The sequence below is a fragment of the Chelonia mydas genome, chromosome 1 (genome assembly GCF_015237465.2).
Source record: "Chelonia mydas isolate rCheMyd1 chromosome 1, rCheMyd1.pri.v2, whole genome shotgun sequence".
Classification (NCBI taxonomy): domain Eukaryota; kingdom Metazoa; phylum Chordata; order Testudines; family Cheloniidae; genus Chelonia; species Chelonia mydas.
The window spans coordinates 190126755-190149924 of NC_057849.1; the positions used below are offsets into that span (position 1 = coordinate 190126755).

At 41.9% G+C, this 23170-nt stretch overlaps 1 protein-coding gene and 1 long non-coding RNA gene across 21 annotated transcripts in view; one reads left to right on the forward strand and one right to left on the reverse strand.

The window, feature by feature from the left end:
- BBX (BBX high mobility group box domain containing) overlaps positions 1-10441 on the reverse strand; it is a 183575-nt gene extending 173134 nt beyond the window's left edge. For 9 of the 20 annotated variants that reach the window (XM_037907740.2, XM_043538539.1, XM_043538538.1 and 6 more), the window contains exons 1-2: positions 10279-10424; positions 7152-7224 (exon numbers count right to left, since the gene is read on the reverse strand). The gene's annotated coding sequence lies outside the window, so the exon portion shown is untranslated. Of the gene's footprint in view, positions 1-7151; positions 7225-8655; positions 9057-9272; positions 9904-10140; positions 10246-10278 lie in introns of those variants that run through there. The other 11 variants (XM_043538537.1, XM_037907668.2, XM_037907660.2 and 8 more) reach the window with 10 other exon arrangements.
- A 101-nt stretch (positions 10442-10542) lies between these two features.
- On the forward strand, positions 10543-22848 carry LOC122464139. Its single transcript, XR_006288054.1, has 3 exons — positions 10543-10647; positions 14465-14636; positions 21922-22848. It is a non-coding gene; the product is annotated as an uncharacterized LOC122464139 (long non-coding RNA).
- Positions 22849-23170: the final 322 nt, after the last annotated feature.

A 23170-nucleotide genomic window follows, 5' to 3' on the forward strand; every position in this document is an offset into this window, starting at 1 on the left:
TAGTCTGTTCTTCAGTGACAGTTAGGCCAAAAATGCCTTAGTTTCCCAATGTATCATCCTCTCACTAAGAGAAATCAATGTTGCATATTTCATTGCCTAGTTGTTTCATTGCCTGGTTGGCCCAAAGACCATCTGAAGAAAGCAAATCCAACCTGGCTAAACCCAACAATATAGTTTCAGAAACCTGGCAAAAACACTACTTGGAGACTTCCTTCTGAGGCTTTTGCTTTCAGACTTTGGGTCAGAATCTGACACGAGTTTAACTCCACTGACTTTGATGGAGTTCCTCCAGATTTAAGCTGGTGTAAGTGAAAGGAAATCTAGCCACCCTGCTTCTCCTCTACCCCAAGTTCATCTGCAAATCTCTTGTGATGACATCCTCATATGTATTGCTTTAACAACCACAAAAATCCCATACACATAAAAATGCCATAAAAAGAACACAGGCTGGAGAAAGATGACTGACTATTCCTCTGCAAGAGGCATAATCCTAACTATTATCATGTGATGTGTATTATCCACCCTCAAGAGCTCTTGCTAGTAGTATTGGTTAACTCCTGATTGAGTGGTACATAGACACAAATAAAACTGGAGAACAAATGAGACCTATGCCAAAGCATATTCTGAAAAGTCTTGGTGGAGCTCATTGAAAATATTATGGTGCAGAGACTGAAAAGGCCTGGGTTCAAAGACCTCAATGCAATAGCAGCATGGTGTATTTAGCAGTCCCAATCTACCAGGGCACTGGCAGTTTGTGTGCGCCCTCTTCATTTGTACCCTCATATGGCCTTGATTCTGCTGTCACTGACATTAATAAGAGCAGGATCAGGGCCTCTACAATCTGATCCTGCTTTCGTTGAATTCAGGGGAAGCAGGATGAATCCCTTAGCATGCATTCTTTCAGGCCTACTGGGTGACATGGAACTTTCAGTTACACCTGTGCATACACAGAGTAACTCCATTACAATGATTGCAGTTACTCTGGACTTACAAAGGCGAAGCTGAGAGCAGAATCTGACACAGCCTGTCATATTTATTACCTTTCAGAAAAACAGGCAGTGGGGGAGATGCACCTTCCCGTTCACTTGCAAACTAGCGAGGGAATGGGGAGACAAAACTTGTTAACATCCATAGCAAAGACAGACAGACATTTTTGGTCTCTAGAATCTGAATTAAGTTCTACAGATCCCATCTCATGGAAACCCACTGAATATATATTTTGCTGAATGAGGCCCCTGATTATCACAGGCCCTTAGTGACATTACAGACCAGTGGGGTGCTACTTCATATTTTCAAAGTGATTTTTGCACCTGTGTAGACCTACATCACTTAAAAAATCCCTTCCACCAAAATACTAGTGGGAAAGTAGTATTATAAAAAAAAAAAAAAAAAAAAAAAAAACTATGCATCTAATGAAGTGAGCTGTAGCTCACGAAAGCTTATGCTCAAATAAATCTGTTAGTCTCTAAGTTGCCACAAGTACTCCTTTTCTTTTTATGTCTCCTAAGCAACTAATAATCTGAATCTACTCTTATAAAATTCAGTTAGCTTTCTTTCCCCTGCTAAAGACTAAGCTTTCATTTCATTAAACTTTCTTGCAGGCAGAAGTACCCAAAGCCAGTATATTTTCATACGCTGAATTGTTGAAGTCTCCTATTCATACAAAAAAAAAAAAAAAAAAAAAAAAAGAAAAACCTTATGGACCCACTCTTACATTATGCATATCTATGCTAGAGAAAAAGAAAGTAGAAGTGCTGGAAAGTCTGTCAAAAGCATGTTTTTTTCTTTGTTGATTAATCTCTTATGTAACTGAGTTTATAAATATTAAAAATAATAAAGCACTGCTATCATTGTGAGCGCACACTACAAATAGGTCTACAATTAGGTGCATTTAGTAGAGTATTTTTCCTCTCATCAAAGAGAACTTATTTTAATCAAAGCTAACATATCCTCAGTCAAGAAATAGTAATCAGCAAATCTGAATATCTGATATGTTGAAATATGTTTAGTGAGCTCAGAAGTAAAAGTTCAAATTGATAAATCACCTTTATTTACCAAAATATGGCCATATTGCCAAAGTAGCTGCTTCAGGAAGTTATACGTTTTATATTTAAGTTAACGCTGACTTAAATTAGATGAATTATAAATATTAACATAATTTCATTGTAGGGGATGGTGAGTTTTAGTACATTTTGTTTCTTTTACTACCACATGCCTGCAAGGCAACATCTTATTTCTAAAACTTGATGCTGGGAAGTGAAAAATTATCCACTGTTGGTTAAATACTGATGCACATAATGGGAAAGGCAAAAGCCTCAGGTTAATAAATTGCCGAATATTTAGAGGTTTCAGAGTAGCAGCCGTGTTAGTCTGTATCCGCAAAAAGAAAAGGAGTACTTGTGGCACCTTAGAGACTAACAAATTTATTTGAGCATAAGCTTTCATGAGCTACAGCTCACTTCATCGGAAAGTGAGCTGTAGCTCATGAAAGCTTATGCTTAAATAAATTTGTTAGTCTCTAAGGTGCCACAAGTACTCCTTTTCTTTTCGAGGATATTTAGAAGCTCCTGTCCATAAATCTGACTATAGTGAAATACTAACAGCTGAATATTAGTTGCAAAAAAATTTTTACGCCAGTAACTTTAAGTGAATTACTGGCAAAACAGCAAATTGACACAGCTGGAGTCCTATAAATTCAAATCCCCAATTCAGCAAGGTACTTAAGGTGTCTAACTTTAAGCATGTCAGTAGTCCCACTGAAGTCAATTGGAATCTCACGTGCTCAGTGCACCTGCTTAAGCAACTGCTTTGGAGGCAGCATGTTCCAGGGAATAGGGCACTAGACTGGGAATAAGATCTGGATTCTATTCCTGGGTCTGCTGCTGGCTTGCTTTGTGACCTTGCGCAAGCCATTTCATCTCTCTACACCTCAGTTTTTCCATCTCAAAAATGGAGATAATAATGCTGGCCCACCTCTGAGATTTATAGCTATAGTATGGTTCAAGTACTTTGCTGGAAGCACAGGTTTAAGTGCTTTTCTGAATCAGGACCTATCACTGCTAATTATTATTATTTATTTTTAGAACAAGAAAGGCAATGTGAGTGCAAGCTTCCCTACATTGCCTCACCAATGTGGTTCAACAGTGACTTGGTGGCTCACTCCTAAAATTAGCTTAATCTTTATGCTCATTCAGTCCTGGGCTCTTCTCAAACCATTAAGGAGGATGTCAGCTGTGACAGTCTTTTTTTTGTGAAATTGACAAATATCGACTAGCAACAGAACTGAGACCATCAGCTAAACTCACAGAACTGGTTGTTATTATGGACCTACAAATGAGGGTCTGAACTAGTAACATTTTCATATAAAATTGAAAAATAAAATAGGTTTGAACAAGACACCACAAAAACAAAACTAACTAAATAAATTATACTCTAAATGAAAGAAAGTTGACTTTTTCATATTTATTTTCTGGAGGTAATTTTAATATATATAATTAAAGTATTTAAATCAAGCTAAGTGGCCTATTAAGTAACAAGGAAACATAAAAGATATTTAGAGTAATATCATTTGTAATTACGAAACACAATCAGTAAGAAAAACTGTACTATAGCATGTGCGCCATGTGATTTGTCTACATAGGTACTTCCATTGCCCACATCACTCTAGTATCCCAAAAATGTGAATGAGTTGAATGTTCCGACACTCCTATGATACAAGGAAATATTAATAGTCTCCATTTTACAGAAGGAAAAGTGAAGCAGTGGGAAATAAAAGCCTCCATTTTCAAAAGCAGTCTCCAGTTCAGGGTGACTCCATCTGAACACTTGTAGCTTCAACTGGAACTGTGGCTGCTCAGCCCAAGGGAGCACACTGAAAAATTAAGTCAGGCAAAACCAGTGGCCACTTTTGAAACTTTCTGAACTAAATCATTTATCCTAGGTCACACAGGTAATGTGTGGCAGAGGCAGAAATTGAACCCAGATCTCCTGAGTCCCACTCTGTGGCCTAATCTATAATGCCATCCTTCCACTCTAAACCACTTTTGAATATACATGAAATCTTGCATATTATGGAGGCCGTGCACTGTTAAACAGATGCCATGTTTCACCTCACAGGTGCTGGGTGAATGGATTCATAAACAACCTATACATACATGTATCTAATTACTTTGCACAGGCAGATCTACCATAAAAAGTAAAACAGAGGACTTAGCTACTTTGTGTGTATACATCCTCCTTTTACACATTATGTAAAAGAAAGGTTTACCCCAATGCTGTTGGCCGAAATTTCCTATCCTCACATTGTTACATTGTGTGTTGTACGCAAGATGTGGGCGGTGTTTCAGTGCTGTAGTAAGTATAGTATTTAGGCCCCCTATCCAGCAGATAACCTAGGCACAGGTATAATTTTAACCACATGAGTGACTTTAATGGGACTACTCATTTGCTTAAAATTACTTATGTGATCTGCTGGGTTGCGGTCATAGTTTGTAAAGTGCTTTGAGATCCTTTGGGATGAAAGAAAAAAATGTTAGGTATAAAAATGCATTATCACTGATATTAAATGTAGAAAATTGACATTTAATATCTTTAATTATTCAAAGAAAAACTAGGAGACATTAGGGCCTTCCTCCTCACATTGGACAGGAAGATACCTATAAATGAACCATCTCTCCTACAGGCCTTTTGCTGAAGGTAACTTCCATTGAAGTCAACGCGCATGCAGTAGGTTTGTGATACAGGTCTTAGGTTTCCTCAAAACACCAAAGAGGATTTTACATTAAATTGTGTGTTTACTTGAAACCTTATTTACAATTTGGCTCCAGTAATTCAGACAAGTCGTGTATGTTGATGATATGCCCAACGTTTGAGATTATGGGCCAGTGTCTGAGATTATTGGTCCTTCTGCACATGGATCCTGGAGGAAACAATTCCCCACCCCTGCACCCCCACAACACCTGACTTCATTGGGATTATTGTAGATTAGTTTGTAACTGAGACCAAAATCTGACCTTATACATTATATTGGGATTTATATGAAAATTGTTTACTAAACTCTGTTTAAAAATCAAATTATACAGTGATTATATCTCCTAAAACCATGTGATTAAAAACAAAAATCTTAACTTTCATCAAACAGAAGAATTCCCAAAAGTAAATGAAAGTATCTGGTAATAGCTAAATTTGAGGAAATCTCCATTCTACCATTAACTAGATACATTTTTATATTACTTTTTCAATTTCACCAAAATTATTTCAGTGCTTCCTTAAAGCTACCATTACTCCTTCCTCTTCAATAGGCTATTTTACCATTTCTCTGCTTCCTAATTTGTAAATACCATTTCAATGCTATTTGCAGCTGCATTTACACTGGTTCTGTAAGTATGAGTAGAATTAAACTGTCCACTTCTTGCAGAGCTGCATGGAGAACAGGATCATTTATGGAACAGAATTCTATGCACCCACACATCTCCATATTGTGTGGAAGCTATGTATTAAGTGCAAGGACCAAGGACAGTATTATGACCAAGCCAGTTATGATGTAAGGTCTCAAGCTCTGATCTTCCCAAAAATCCTACACCATTACACCAAATAAAGAGAAAACCGTTTGTAGTGTACAGAATTCTAATTTGACTTCAAATATAAACAGAGAATTTTTTCAAAAGTCAATATTTATGTATTCAGCTTTGAGCAACAGTCTGAGTCCTATCAGTAAGCTTTTGAATTTTGTATGTGATTTCACTTTGTAAAGACTGTTGCATCAATTATTATGCACATAATGCGATTCTTATCAATAAGATTATAAAATCTGGTTAGCAGTTTTTGAGAACTATATTTTTCCAGTGCAACTGGTCTTGTAATAAAATTGTAATTAGTTTATTTTGTGTTCAGTTACTTTTGATATTATAGTTTATGTCAAAGGATGAAAGGCATGTCTATACCCCCACCCACTACTCCCCATACAGGCTGAATTATTGAACTCTGGGTGTTAATCTCTGCAGGGACTGGGAAAAGAAGCAGAATCCACCTCCCTCCAACATTCTGACAAGTCAAGAGGCACAGTCTCTCCGCTGCCAATATCCCCCTAGTTAGTATTGTGGCTGCAGCCATTTCAAAAGATCCCACAAGAGCAGCTACTCCCACAGCCTCCTTTGCCTATTTGGGATCATCACATACCTCATGTTTGCCATACAGGGGCTGCTGAAGATCAAGACTGTGTTATTAATGAGCTTTTATGAGAACTAAACTTGGCCCCATAAATGTGTGTGTTGGGTTTTTTTTAAGTATATATACTCAATATTTGCAATGTTGCTATGTTTTTCCATCATCAGGGGCCAAATTCAGACCACTGTCAGTAGGTTCAACTGCACCAACACGACTTGAGTTATACCCACTTATACCAGCTCTTCATTTGGCCCCACAGGTTCAAATCTCTGTTTGAAACAAGTACATTATGTTGGTTCAATAGTGTCAAACTCTTCCAAAAACAAACAAAAATGCTCTAGTTCCTAAAAGTACTTTGGAAATGTTAGCAATTTAATGATTAAAATTTGTCTTTCAAATTCAGTAGCTACCTGGGTTACCAATCCCAGGAAGAAAAATGGTGAGAGATACAGAAAGCACAAGAATTACCAGGAAAGTGGGATTTGCATGTTAAGACCAAGTTAACGCCTATCACCCCAGTATTACAATTTTCCCCCAACTCCTAGAAGACAACTCTTAGATTTTTTAAACATATGCCTCTTCATATTTTCCCATCCCTACTGGCAGCCTCAAGTTTTACAGGCTGTATATGGTTAATAACTTTTTAACCCACAATGTTGTACTTTTCATATTCCAATTATTGTTTTAAAACTTTTGCCATAATTCAACTGTTCTTTCAAAGCCAAGGACTTTTCTTTCACAAATGAGCTAAGATCCCAACACTGAGGGCCTTCTAATTTTCATGTTCATAAAACCCATCCCCTTGCATTCCTAAAACACAAACTTTGTAATCTGACAGTTCCTGTGAGCACCCAAAAGACGACATGTTTTCTGAGGTGCTAAAACCTGAACAAGCATCTTCCCCATGAAAAGGAACAAGGAGACAGCCTGGATCTCATTAACAACAATTTAACACTATTTTCCCGGTGTACAGTTTACATACTTACCCAGGAAGGCAAATGAAAATTACAGACAGAGGAAGATGAAGCAGTCTCAAAGCCTTTGTCATGTGATAGTGACCTATAAAGTATCAAATACAGGCACATCATCAGTACACCATGATTTTACAATATTGCAACTCGCCACAACGCCAACAAGAGGAGAAATTCCCAAAACTTGAAACTTGCTTCCTCCTCACACACCCCTCCCCCTCGTATAAGTTCTCCTTAAAACGGGAAGCAGGTTGACAGTCGCAGGAAATCTTAAACAGCAAACAAAAGATGCACCATGTCTTTAAAGGGCACTGGGACTGGGCAAATGGAACAAATCATCTGAGTGTGCATCAGCGGGGTGGGTTATTTTCTCTCTCTCTCACCATGAAATATGCGACGTATCAAAATAAAAGGCAGAAAGTTGGACACAAAAATAAACCACAATAAAGCCCAACGATTTACACAAGTGCTCTCGCTCAATCCCCAGCGTGGATAAATTCAGCGACGTAACAAGAATATTAGGAAATCAGCAAGCCCAGATTTCAGGTATCGAGATATACACAGGGAGAGAGAGAGGCGGCTGCAACGTTGTAGCACTGTTTCAGGTAATGCCCATTCCCCTTTTCCAGATCTAGAGAGTCCTGAAATCGCCAAACAAGCCCCTCCACCATCGCAATCCACACGGAGATTAGAGACCTGAATCCAGACAGTGCATGGGTAAATGCATTTACAAGCCACCACCGCCACCCACCCCCTGTGCAAAGTATAGGGCCACCAGAATCCGGGTTCTGGGGTGGGGTGAAAAAAAAAGGTATTAAATATGGAGAGAGGCTAGACTGACCCACGGCTTTCCCTTTTTCCTCCTGGTCACCATCAAGTTTGCATCTTAGTTACAAAATGTCGATCTTAAAGGCTGACAAGACACAGGGAGAGGGGGGAGAGAGAGAGAGAGAGAGAGAAAGAGAGAGAAGAGAGTCCATCTTGCTTTGGGGGGGGAGGAGAGGAGCAATAATGTAATGCACAAATCTCACCCTCCCAGGGGGAAAAGTCTGCACAACACCTTTCAGGAGGGGAGGGAGGAAAGGGAAGCAGGGGGGACGACAGAGCAGCTCCCCCCAGCCCTCCAGCTTTCCCTCCCCAACGAGATTTGGTGAATCAGACTGGCAAAAAACACCTCCCTGCTGCTGCTCCCCTCCTCCTCCCCGCGGGCCCGGGCGATGATCCCGCTGCTGCCACCGGGGAGGTGCTGCTGCTGCACAGAGCCACATGGAGACCTAGACTCCTGTCCCTGCTCCATCTCCACAGCGTGTTAATATCGGGGAGTGGGCTGGGGGGGGGGGGTGACAAGCTGCCCCCACCCCTGGTGCGCCTAGATCTGGGACTTGAACGTGTCATTAGTAGGACAGGCAATGGTTTCAAAGCCCCAGGCCAAGTGACCATCCTCAGCAGCCTGGCTGGTTTCTCGCCACCACCTTCCACAAGGCTCCCCCCACTCTTTCCCCAACACATACTCTCTCACCTCTTAAAAACTTTTAAACAAGATCCTCTCGTGAGAAGTCGCTAATTTGCCCCTCACACAGTTAAAATAAAAGCAGCAAGCCATTGCTCACAGGGAGTGGGAGAGACCCAGGCATTTTCTTTCCCCTTTCTACAGAAAAGGAAAGCAAAAAAAATAGCTCGTCTGTGCCTCTCACTCGCTCTCTCTCTATCGTACATGTTGTCTCGGCTTCTTTTTGCATCGTTTCATTTTACCTTCCTCGTTCAGCGGCAGCGGGCTGTAAAAAGATATTTCTAAACACAAACCTGCTGTTTTACAGATTCCAGGATCAATGCTATTCCCTCCCTTCCTCCCCCATTGCAAACCTACACTGGCTCGGTTCTCTCCTCCCAGCCATGTAAGTTTCATACATTGCAAATAACACAGAGAGAGGAGGAAGAGAGAGAAACGAGGGGGGGGGGGGGGAGAGTCTGATTTCTGTAATTTACCAGCGACACGATATCGCAGCAGCAAATAACAGTTTAACACCAATCTGGCTTCTGATGACTGAGTAACCCCCACTAAAGGCACAAACCCCCTCCCTGGGCAAATTATCTCCAAGTTTTCTGTCATCGCGACCATCCAATGTCACAACTTACCTTCAGAAATAGGACTTTAAACAGCCAAGGCCTTCCTCCCCGCCCCAGCCTCTCTCTCTCCACCTTAAACTTATTGACACAACATAATCCCACATTCATGCAAAATCCTGACACAGCCTCTCTCCTCCTCCGTCACTCCCCCCCCCCTTATTCTTTCTTCCTCCCCGGCTTCCACTAGCCCCACTTTTTCTCTAGCAAATTACAACATGGGGGGGGGGGGGGAGGAGTGCATCGCACGGATGGCTCTACCGGAAAATATAGCTTCCCAACTCTCAAAGCGAACAACTGAGCCCGGTTGTTGTTGGCTTCTCTCTCTCTCTCTCTCTTTTAAAGTGACACAAAAACCACAGAGAAACCTGGCCCCGAAAATAAATCAACGCACTTTTTTCCCCCCACCGGCCCCTGGAATGAAGTTTCGTTTCTGGCTGCCGCGATTTCCCTGTCAAGCCCCTCACAAACGCCCAGCCGGTGTGGCTGGTTTGTTGTTGTTATCCCTCCTCTCTATTTCAGCTTCTTTCCCCCACCCCTCGCTCCTCCGTTGTTGCTGCTCCTGCTGCTGCTGCTGCTGGCGGCTCTTGCCTCTCTGTGGGGAGAGGTACTGGTTCAAACGCAGCCTGGCACTGGCTGGCCTACCCCGGGTGTATTTTTTTTTTCCTCTTATGCATTGCATTGCAATTCACCTCCCCTTCCCCTCACCCCCACGCCCGGCCTTTTAACGAGGAAAGGAGGCGACAGAAACAAACCCCCTCCCCACCCAAAGTTTGAAATGAAGGCTGGGGTGAAAAGAGGGAGGAAAAGTGACTGGAAATCGTGGCGGCAGCAGCCCAGGACATGTAAAGGTCTCTGCCTTCCCCCAAGTCCACCCTACCGGCGGCGGCGGCTGCTGGAGGAGTCCTCGGGGGCTGCCCCAGTGCTGCTGAGTGAGTAATAGGAAGGAAAGTGTGTGGAGAGGGCACCTCTCCTGCCTGGATGGCGAAGGGAGAGGCGGGGGGTCGTGTGCACTTACCTCTCTGTGTGTCTGTCTGTGCGTGTGTGTTTCAGTGGCCAGTCAGTGTTTCTCTATGTGAAAGTGAAGAGAAGAGCACTCAGCAGAGCCTCGGTTTTCACTGTACACTGCTCCACATACAGTACATGCAACCCGGAGAGACTGAAAACATTCATTTTTATATAAGGCAGCCTGCGATTGGCTCAGGGACTGAGGGACAGGTTTGCCAGCCATACAGCTGGCCTGTTACACCCAAAGAGCGAGAGACTCGCACGCACACACACGCTCATATGCACACACTCACACACAAAGATCATCTCGTTTCTTTTACTAATGTTTCAGGACCTGTAGACAGCCTAGCAGGGCAGGTAGAAGGACCAGCAAACTCAGGTCAGTGAGAGCAAGGCAGATCTGCACTAGTTAAAATGCTTGAAACTGGTGTCCATTGGTTGACTTGGGAGGGTTGTGGTAATAAACTACGACTCCACTGGATACCGAAGTGGGTTTTTTATTGCCACTGTATAGTGCCCCATGGAAGAGCAATTCTTTGTGTTATGATTTGCCAGTCTGAGCTGGTAAACAAGTAGCAAAAGGCAGGATTTTAGTTGTTGCTGATTATCTCTCTTTTTTTTTTATTTTAAGTCGGGATGATTTCATTCAGAGGCCAAAACATACAGAACAGAGAAGTTCAGAAAGGCTGAAATGCATCTATATAGTCAATGACTAGTTAGTAAGTAAATACAAAAAATCAATCCCACCACACTGGACTGAAAACAATGAAGATAAACAGTTTGCTGAAATGGTCATTTACTCACTGAACTATCAAAAGGGTTTCAGACAATAACATTGCAAAGCGATACTATGAAGGACTAGTACTGCATGCTGTGTTAATAATCTTTCTCTCCAAAAGGTGTTTCAGAGGCCCTTACCAATTTAACATAAACAATATGTTGTTTTTTAAAATTAGTGGTTAATATGGACAACTGAAGCTAATTAAATAAGTTAGGAGATTATAACAATACAATCTACACACCATGCCATACATATGTTCTTTTCCCTGTGATGCATTCAGTCCTGTTAGAGTCTGTCACAGATTACCATTTACATGGATGTGAAGTAAATCTAGACATTTATTTTTAATCTCAGACCTTCACAAACAAAACAACAGTATGACACCAGCAACTTTTGGTGTAACTGCATCACTGTTGCAATTGAGGCTTGAAAAACCTGCTGACACGTCTTACAACTACGAAAAGCTCCTTTTTCTGTTTTAATGAAACAAAATAATTGTAAGGAAAACATTCTCTGTAACCTGATTCACCATATTATTGTTCATTATGTCTGATAACCTGTGGCATCTGCACTTTACTTAAGTATTTTTAAAAGACAAAATGTGACATTTATTTTATGATTTAAAGAAACATCCCTCAGATTGCAAGTTCTTTGGGGCTAGGATTATGTCTTCCAAGCAGAGTTTGGCAAAATAAAAAATCATAAATAATAACTAATAATAGAATAAAATGGGAGTGACAGCCTCATGCAGACAACATATTAATTTATTTTTAAGATATAAGAGCAGTTTTTTATCCTTTGGTCCCACTTATATCTCCAATGCTCTAAGAAACTCATATATTTTTTCCTTTCCTCTCCATCTGCTCCCACTGGTGGGTTTTCCATAATAAAGGGTTTGATTTCCCCTCAACTCCCATTCCCTATTGTTTGGCCTCTCCTTGCTTCTATTCCAGTGCACCTTAGTTACAAACATTTTTAAATTAGTTATTATGATGTATCTCACTAAAATGACAGAAAGTAGATTTGTAGGAGGGTATGTGTGTGTAAATATATATTAATTTCTTTGTGGCTCAGAGATACACTTTAACTTGGCCTGCACTGCGTTACACTCTTCTTCGGAGAAGGGCAAAATTCTAAACAGCATAGTAAAACCACATCATCTTGCTCTTGTTGTAACTAAGGATGGTTGGGGACAGAATAATTGAATATGAATTATAGGCCAAGATTTTCAAAATTACTAGTGGTTTTTGGGTGCCCAACTTAATGTTTTCATTCTTGATTTTCACAAAGTGCTGAGGGCTGAGAATCCTCTGAAAATCAGGTCCAATTTAGGTGTCTTAGGCCGGACAGTAAAAAATCGAGGCATCCCAAATCACTAGTCACTTTTAGAAATGTTGGCCATAGTTCTTAGCACGTTTGGTAATTTTCATACATAGCTCTCAAAGCATTTTACAAAGGTAGGTAAACATTATTATCTCCATTTTTACAGATGGGGAAATTAATGCACAGAGAGGTTAAATAAACTAGGCCACAGCTAAATAGTGGCATAATTCGGAATAGAACCTAAAGTTCCTATGTGCCAGTTCTAGTACCTTATTTACTGCCTTACAGCATGGGGATTAATATTGTATCATGACACCTTTCACTTCTTGATCACCAGTTCAAATCCAGCCAAGGTTATTACTAAACAAAAGTAATTAGTGCGGTTGTTTGGTGATGTATGTGAAATGAATTGATGATGTTGCTCCAGTTCATACTTAAGAGGATTCTATTTTACAACTGGTGCCCTTATTGGCAATCTCAGCAAAGAAGCCAGTATATGAGACCTGATTCTCCACTTGCACCTTGTGTGGTTGGTCACACCTTTGCAAAATGGATGTCAAATGCTACTAATTAGAATGTAAATTTACACCCACTTTGCCCAGGTGTAAATGATTCCATAAGGTGCAATCAGTGGAAAATCACTTCCCATAGAAACTAGGGCACCATATCACCCTTCACTTGCGGAAGGATCATCTATCTCTAAAGTACCACCCTTAGAGATAGATGGTCCTTCCACAAGTGAACTAAGGTGCATTAGTAGTATGGAGTATAAGAAGCTTGAGTTCTATTGCCCTTGATGTACCTATCATATATTGCAAGAGAGGGCCTTAATTTTCTAGGACTATCATTCTGCCACCTTTTATAAACAATGGGAGGATAGTGAATGTCTTTCCTGTGTTTTGTTTTATGTATATTATTTTAAGCAGATAGATTTTTCACAACACCCATTTGGAGATATTTCTGGCGTTGTTCACGCACTACTGTCAAGAGTTATAAGGTGGAAGGAGGAGTCTGTGAGGAATTGTGAGAGAGAGAGAGAGATTTGCGTTTTTAAATTAACTCAACACCTTGAAGTATCTTAAATTGTACTGGTGTGCTGAACTTGTATTTTTAAAGTTATGTCAAGGTGCCTAGAATGTATGACCAGGCAGCCTCTTAAGCATTTCTATACATCTGAATAAATAATCCAAAGAGTAGGGCCCTGATCCTGGACTGTGTTTCACATGAATGCACTACTGCACCCGTGCAGAGCCTTACTTGAGTCACTGGGGCTCTTCACAGATACAGAATTCTGACTGGGCGTTACATGCTGAAGAAATTTGGGGCCTAGATGAAAAGATCCCATTGTTGGGTTTTGTTGTTTAGGTGCCCCTCACTGTACCGTGGTACCCCGGTAGCTATGCTTTGGCACAATTAACACGTTATATCCTATCATCTGTCCCCCTCCCCTCCCTTTCCCCCTTTTCTGTGTTTTAAGTTTGTATTTTCCTCTTTTGAGGCCAGTTGTGAAGTCCATTGACTTTCATGGGTACAGGAGTGGGCCCTTTATTATTCCTCTCCCTATCCATTCCACCACTGCCAGACGCTACATGCTGTCTGTGGGGCAGAGGTGGCCATTGGTTGCTCTGTAGAGCTGGGATAAGGGTGCTTTCCTGGCTGTGCTGAGTGCCTTGGCAAGGGAAAAGAAAAGCTTGGGATAGCTAGTGTCTGTCTGCCTGAGCCTGCAGGCTCTGGAGCCCTCTGAGCTTCTACTGTGGCTGGCTACATGTGACCATTGTTGCGTGAGCAGAGAGAAAGAAGGCCGTAAGACAGCTATGGGAGTATATGCTTTATCGTTGTTAGGCTTTATACACAGTTGTGGGAGCAGGTTTGCTGCGGGGGGAAGGAAGGGTAAGGCAGGTACAGCCTCATGTAGTAGTGGAACAGGCTCCTGCACGTTTCCTGTGGCCTATATCTATCCAGAGCCCCTCGCACAGCTTGGCATCCTCCAGGTTAGAAAACACTGGAGTAGAATTATATAGTGGAGGGCCTATTTTCCTCCCCCAAAACAAACACTTTAACAATAACCATAATTTATGTGCATACACTGAAGGAAGAAGAGGTTTCCATCCACAACAGAACAGCTATACAATATCCTTCAGATCAGAAATGGTAACTTGGGTCACAGGACCAATGCAGGAGGGCCACTTCTTGAGACCCACAGAGTTGGGAGGCTGTTGCACTTTCTGCAGCACCTCAGACCCTTCTGGATTCAAGGAAAGTGGGTGAGAAACATTTTGCAGTGTTTACAGGCCTGTCAAACCTCAATTGGAGTCTCCACAAGAGGCTACAATTTAACACTATGGCTGGATGGCTTCATCTCTTCCATCTTGTTCACATTTCCCCCCATACTATTATTTATAGTTAGAATACACGTATATATACACATATATATTTTTCCTTCCCATGCCTCAGGCTGTTTCTTATGAACCTTCATCTTTTGTATCTCCGTATGTATTTCCCACTTTCTTCTTACTATTTTCCCCTTTCTCTTTTTTTCGTTATTATTTTACATGGCCAATTGTATAGACCCCAGCCCATACCAGGTACTCATGCTAAGTGCTTTACAAACAGTTTCTGCTCTGAAGAGCTTACAATTTAAATAGACAAGACAGACAAAGGTTGGGGGGGGAGAGACAGAGGTGAAGTAACTTACTGAAGGTAACATGGCAGGTCAGTAGCAAAGCCACGAATAGAATCCAGGTCTTCTGTCAGTGCATGCTCTATACACTGCCCTCTCTTATTCCCTGTGTTTCCCTAAAGATTGTTTTCCCTCTTCACCTCCCTAACAGAAGAAAAACAAACACATTCCTTCAGCAAGCGGATGAGTCTACCCTTGCAGGAGAACTGAGTCATAGGCTAGCTGGAGCCTCTTTACTTCCCTCAGCAGAACAGAGCACATATAATCTGGTGCCTTCAGACTCATTTTGGCCTCTTTGCCTTATAAATATAGGCCCTGATCCTTCACACTCTTACACACTTAAGCACATGCTTAACCTTAAGCATTTGAAGAGTCCCTGGGACTACTAATGCTTGAAATTAAGCATGCACCTAAACATTTGCAGTAACGAGGCCCCTGTCAACACAGTTCTAAACCTAGTGGATTTTCCCTGTCACTGTGCAGTGTCTATTAATACCATAAGCGTTAAGAAATATATAAATCACAATTACAACTTTTATCCACTTCAAACATAAAATGTAATTAAAACTATTTAGTTTAGCTTAATTTCAGGTTGCTCTAACCTTCCTTCATATGCCTCTCATATTCCAATACCACAGAATAACTTTTCACCTTTTCTTTTGATTACCCTCTTTTCTGCTCGCCCTGCTTATTGCTGTCATATATAAATTTATTATCATTCTTATGTATTAATTTACCTTTCACTGAAAATGAAGGTACTGGAGTTCTGTCATTCTCCTTCTGTCCAAACTCCCATTGATCTCCAGGAACGGATCCCAAAAAAGAAGAAACTGTTTCTGTCCAGAAGAATTTACAATCAAGGTGCCAAATCCTGCCGGTGAATAAGGCCAGCAAGATTTGGACTTAAGGGCATGATCCTGAGGACTGCTGAGTGCCTACAACTTTCACTGAAATGAATGGGAGTTGTGTGCTCAGCACTTTCCCAAGTGCTATCAATTTTCATTCTTAAATAATTCAGGCTGCCTTGTTGCTCCCACCCCACATTGCCTATTTACATAAAAATATCATCTAAAAACATGCATATAGAACCATACATTGCAAGCTTAGGCCCCAGTCCTGTGAAGGCTTGTGGATATGCTTAACTTTAAACAAATGAATAGACTCATTGGCTTCATTGGAACTACTCCCATGAGTAAAATTAAGGTTTAAGTCTTCGTAGGATTTGAGCCTAAGTTCCCAGTTCTGCAAGAAGCTTTGCGCTGCCAGACTCCTGCTCCTTTGTACAAGTTGTGTGAAGTAAATAAGGCTCTGCAAGGGCGTAGGGGCCTGCCCATGAAGAGCTCCTTGTAGAATTGGGTCCTAATGTTAAGACATGTTCCCTTCCCCCAGGAGTTTACAATCTATGAGTCAATGGCAAAACTCCCATGGGGAGTTCAAGGGGCCAGGATTTCACCCTATAAATTACCAGCTTGTATTTGCTCTCTAGGATCTCTCATTTTCCCTGTGCTTGTTATGCCACGATTTGCTCTTGACAGCTCTTGTCCATGGACCCATCCTCCACTTCTCGCTTAAATACCACTTCATCCTTGATCTTCATTACTTGAAGAAAGGCATGAATTAGTATAGACAAATTTGCATTTATGTTTTTAAAATATTTTTCCACCATGTCTCTGAGTACATGTACAAATTTACATAATACAAAAAGCTAAACAAACATGGACTCCCATCTGAAACAACCGTGTATAAACATTCCTCATCACACTTTGCACTAAGGCCTGAACAATAACAATAAATAACAATAATAATGCTTTACACGTATAGAGTAGTTTTCATCTTTAGAGCTCAAAATGCTTTACAAAGGTGAGTCATTACATTAGGTACAAAAGAAGGCAGTTTCAGAGCAGAGAAAAGGCAGTTTCAGAGCAGAGAAAAGAACCTAGGTTGCCTGCCTCCGAGCTTGTGCTCTAGATGGCAGATGTGTCCTGCCCCTTGCTCTGAAGGTTAAACTTGGAGTGTCAGACGTTTTGGGAACGCAATTTCTAGCATTACGGGCCCTTTCGTGTAACAACTCCATCAGTCTCCCCAGACATACAAATATAGGTCCTGCAACTGTGTGTATATGGATGTAATTGCAGGATTGGGCCCTGAGGACTGTTTAGGAAATTTAACAGGTGTCATGATGGAATATGGGGACCAATGTAGTGCCTCAGACAGCTAAGGACCCAAACCTTAATTGCACCTGAAAACAGATATTATTTTATCATGATAGGATAATGGTGACATCAATCACATCAATTAATACTTAATAATAATACTATCATGGACATAAGTGTGCCAGGTTATTTACAGACATAGAAAAAGATAGATCCCTCCTTCAAAGAATTTATGAGCTAGGACCCTGATCCTATAGAGGGATCTGCCTGCACAGATTTCCATTGGCTTTAGTGGGACCCTGCAAGGGCATAACAGTTTGCACAAGCAGATGCTTTTGTAGGGCGAGGGCCTGACTTGATGTATAGACATATGGGGAAGGAGAAAGGAATACACTTTTTAAAAATTACATATATTTGACCTCATGCGCAACTTCCCAATGATATTGCTCCTTGCCCTCATGCCTAATTGTGTTTTTGTGTCTTTAACTTACCTAACCCTCACTCATGTTCCCTACCATGGTAATCCTCAAGCAGTCCCACTGAAAGCATTGGGGCTGCCTTTTTAGCATGGCCCTGATCCTGTATCGATGGTCTTTATTTGGCACCCATAACTGTAGAATCTGAGTGCTTCACAGTCTATAATAATTGTAGAACACCCCCATCAGGCAGGAAATTATTATCTCCATTTTATCAAAGGGGAACTGGGGCACAAAGATGCCAAGCAACATATCCGAGGTCACACTGGAATTTGTGGCCAAGCAGTGAATTAAACCCATGTCTCCCAAGTCCCAGGCTAATTGCCTTAACTACTGGACCATTTTTCTGCCCTATTTTGTTAAGGACTCTTTGTAGGTGGACTCCTGCGGCTCCACAGAACCCCACTGAAATCATATTATGACCCTTTGTGTTCATGCACACCTGGCAGTGTTTTCCTTGCCTACTTCCACTTTATTGTTGCAGTATTTTTAATCCTGGCCTGTTTAGTCCCCAATCCTGCAAGCTCATATACATGGGTCAGCTCTCTGTACCTGCGCAGAGCCCCTTGAATGTCAAAACTAAATAGAACTTTTAAAAAACATATTTATTTTTGGTCTGTTGTATACATGAATAATGCTGAATTTCAGTGCTAGTCTGACAGCAATGAACAAAGGCCTCTCCTTGTTTATCCATACAACTGACACTGCACAGACAACGGCTTTCTTCCATTCTGTCCCCAAGAATAGTCATGATCCAGAACCCTTCAAAGTCATTGGAAGGGTTCCCATTAACACGAATGGGCTTTGGAGCATATGTCACTTGTCTGCAGAGAATATTTTAACTTGGGTGGGAGAGGGGTGTGCGTGTGACTGACTGACTGATTATGAGTCCAGTCTTGCTTACCTTTACCACCAGACATAGTTAGTGCTTAGTAGCATGATCAGTGCAAGTGGCTGATCCTTGTGAGTGCTCCGCAGTAGGGCGAGTTGAACAACCCTCCCCCGGTGAAAATTTCAAATGAAACAGTTTTGCTAGAAATCTTTCAATTTTTGACAAGAGATTGCCAATAGAAAATGTTCATTTCATTTGGCCTTTTAGTTATATCGTTGGTAAATGTAGATTGTAAGCCTGATTATGCAAAGCAAGATTGTGGAGTAATAGCTCATGTTGGTGAGCACTTACTCACATGAGTAGTCCCATTCACTTCAGTGGTGTGTATAAATGCTCACCAACATGAGTCAGATTTCCACAATTGGGCCTGTCCATTTTTCACCAGTAAGTAAGTATTGGGCTCAGTTTCATTCCTGCAGGTAAGTTTGCATGGTTACGCAGCCAAATTCACATTCATGGGTTAGGTATTACCTTTTTTAGACATGTGGTTGTCACACACAGGTACATTTATACAAATGCGCAGCCAGGTACATTGGGTTTCAAGCACCATTCCTAGACTGCATTATCATCATGTTTACAAAATTCTCTACTGAGAACAAATAAACCCTTAAAATTGTAAAGAATGAATTTATTTGATATTAATCTTCCTTGGAAAACATGGAAAGCTGGAGGCCCCATCTTTAGTTACCTACCACCCTCTGGTAATGCCAAGCATTTTACAATGTTAAGTTCCAAAGGCGCTGGAACAATTTGTGTAGTGGGGGTGCTGAGAGCCATTGAACCAAACTGTAAACCCTGTATGTGATGGAAACCACTTCAAGCCAGGGGGTGCACTAGCACCCCTATTTCAGCACCTATGCCTGTATGAAGCAACCACCTCTCCAAAGTGACTGCCCGGAAGTGGTCATAAATACAGAAACACCCTCACTTAGGTGACCGGCTGAACTGCTTTGGACTTCAGTGTCTCTAAATCTTACACCGTTCATGCTTGTACTTGAACAGTTCTGTGTATTGCAACAGCTTGAGCACTTTCTCCTTTGAAGAGCAGTCCATGCCAAAGCCATTATTAGCCGGAGAGGGAATAAGGAAGCAGGGGAGCCATTTTACTTGTAGGCTCCTTTTCATCATAGAACTGGTTGAACTCCATGCTGGGGATTTTCTTTTATTCTTTTTGTTGTTGTTGCTTATATATTAACTTGATTTGATTTCTGATCATAAAGCATTATCCCTTGAGGGAAAACTCTTGCTGACTGCTTCTGTGTTTTGGTTCTGCTGAGTCATTCCATCGTACATACATACACATCTTATATTCTGTCCCATACATAGGGGATTCCGCGACAGCCAGAGAAGGAGGCAACTTTCCCCAGCTCCAGGGCTGTGGCTGCCGGGGAGACATAGCTCTCCTTCCCAGCCTCACTTCTGTGGTTACTGTAGCGGGGGAGAGATCCCCCTTTTTCCCAGCCCCAGCTGAGGGGCTGCTGCGGTGGGGGAAGGCATTAGAAAGGTAAGACTAGTGATAGTAGAATATGAGTTGTGCGCTTTTATTTGTAGAACAAAAAAACCTTAATTATTATTAAGGTTTTTTTATATAGCGCTTTTATCCAATGCGCTTTACAATAGTTAGCTAACGGTACAAACAACGTTTGGAAAGATCATTACGTGGTCCCCCGAGACCCTCAGCAATTTTCAAGTGGTCCGCAAAAAAAAACTGTTGAGACCCACTAGTATATATGGTAGGGCAAAGTAATTCTTTTGGCATAATAGGATTAAGGCCAAATTCTTCAGCTGTATTCACTTTGGGTAGCATTTCTTTTTCATTTTAAAATTTTGGCTGCATCTAATAATCCCAATAGCTATGATCATCCATACCAGCCTAGATACTCCCACAAGAATACTACCACTGAATGTTCCAGCATTCATCCTGTCCTGGCACATGGTACTCGATATAAGCTTTAACCTCATTGTAACCTTCTACCTTTGAGTTGGGTTTCATGGAGGGTCATGGTTAGTCTGTGGTACAGTGAAGTTAGAAAATCTTGCCACTCCTTGCTTTGGCCCAATGAAAGACCTTATGAGAGGGATTTATTTTGTTAAAAGCTTATTTCATACCTGTGGTTAAAATCAAGGCTTGACTCTCCAGGGCTGTCAAGGCACTAGCATCTTTCACAAGCACTATGAGCCCTTTCTTTAATATCAATAACTAAATATATTTTAAAAGCATATTTTAAACACACTCATTTATTGTTTGCTGATACAGAAAAACTAGCCTCTGAGAAGCAGCCTTACTCACTTATTCTTCAAGGATGGAATTCAACCTGTGCAGATAGAGAGAATAAGATCTATGCACCACTTACGTACCACTAGATCAGGGTGGGCAAAGTATGACCCGCGGGCTGCATCTGGCCTGTCAGATGTTTTAATCCAGCCCTCGAGCTCCTGCCGGGAAGCAGGCTCTGGGGCTTACTCCGCTCCGGTGCTGCAGCTGGGGAGCAGGGTCGGGAGCCTGCCCTGCTCTGAGCGGCTCCCGGAAGTGTCGACATGTCCCCCCTCTGGCTCCTACATGTAAGGGCAGCCGGGGGCTCCACACATTGCCCCTTTCCCAGGCGCCGCCCCTGCAGCTCCCACTGGCCGGGAACCACGGCCAATGGGAGCTGCAAGGGCGGCGCCTGCAGACAGGGCAGCGTGCAGAGCTGCGCCTCCGTGTAGGAGCCGGAGGGGAAACATGCTGCTGTTTCCGGGAGCTGCTTGAGGTAAGCACTGCCCGGAGCCTGCACCCCTGACCTCCTCCCGTACTCCAACCCCCTGCCGAAGCCCTGATCCCACTCCTGCCCTCCGAATCCCTCAGTCCCAGCCCAGGGCACCCTCATCCCCAGCGCCACCCCAGAGTCCACACCCCCAGACGGAGCCCTCACCCCCGCCACCCCAGCCTGGAGCCCCCTCCTGCACCCTGAACTCCTCATTTCTGGCCCCACTGAAGAGCCCTCAGCCTGTCTCACATCCCAAACCCAGTTTTGTGAGCATTCATGGCCCACCATACAATTTCCATAACCAGATGTGGCCCTCGGGCCACAAAGTTTGTCCACCCCTGCACTAGATCTAGTGTGATGGCTTAAGAGGTGCACAGGCCTTGTGCTGTGTCTGTGGAGGGGTGAATTTTGCCTCACAGGAACAATTGCTGGCTGAGGGCCACAAGTGCCACAGATGGCCCCTGCCTCAGTTGCTGCAGAAACTGGAAGACGTGCAGATTTGAATTGTATGCACTATAGGCCATTGAAGTCCATTATAGTTTTCACATTGATTCCCAAAGCAACAGGACTACCAATGCTCTTTCTATATATCTCTTACCAGATAACCCTCTTCTGATGTCTTCACGTGGAGACACTTGCTCCCAGCATCTTGGGATACACGTGTGGGTGGATTTCATAGCAGCAGCAACTGTTGAATGTGACCCCATAGGAGCACCTTGTATTTGAAAAGACTTCACAGTTGTGTGCAAGAAGATAAGGTGGGTCGGTTTTTTTGGTTTGCCAGTTGTAGGGCTGATGCTGTGGTACAGTCCCATTCGAGATGACAGGAGTGTTGCCTGAATTAACAAATGAACAAAACAAATGAATGAACAAAACCAGCAGTATTTGACTCAAAAACAGTGTGAGTATTTTTCATGGATCACCTTAACTTGCTATGTACAGAACAAAATATATGATAAATACTGCTGTCCCCACTTTCCCAGCTTCAACCATTTTAGGAGTGAATGATAAAACCCAGCTCATTTATGTAGCTGTGCTGTTACCTCCCTGCAAACAGTATCCTGAGGTAATCTGTCTCTCATAATCTAGAGCAGTCTATGGGTCCCACAAAGTAGTGAGCACTCAACTCCTTGTGGTAGGTACTTAGTACCTCAAAAGATGAGGCCTGATCCAGAACCTTTTTGGAGTTACTGGGAAGACTCCCTTTGACCATACATTGCAAACTCCATGGAGCAGAGAACATAGCTACAATTTTCAAAACTACATAAGCCACATTTAAAAAAAAATAAGTGGGACTTAGGCTCCTAAACCACTTGGGTATTTTTGAAAATATTTTCTCAGGCCTTTCTGTATGGTCTGTGCAACAGAGAGCACACAGATGGTGCTCAACCAATAAAAAAAAAAAAAGAGGAGAACCCATTTCTGAGGAGAAAAATCTCTCAGTATGTGAGAATGATAATTTTATGCTTTACTATTTCTTGTGTCAAGCTTTTTGTAAGCATCCCTTTCTACTATAGTATTTTCCTAAAATACGAACATGTACAATGTGTCAAAATAAAATTTTTATTGAATACATTTCATTGGGGCTGATAAACATTTGAAAATCCACATAAAAATTGCTTGCTGCAGATAATGGGGACCTACTGTATCTGTGTCTGACTGAAGAAAATGAGGTGTTCTGGTAAAAGATTAGTGGCCCATGGTTTTAAAAGAAAGATGAGAAATACTTTAAGAGAATTTTTAAGTACAATTTAAATAAACACATAAATAAACATATCACATAGTCACCTGTGTGCAGAGGACAAGCACAAAGTCTATGCACCTATTACAAGTCAGTTAGGCCCGACTTT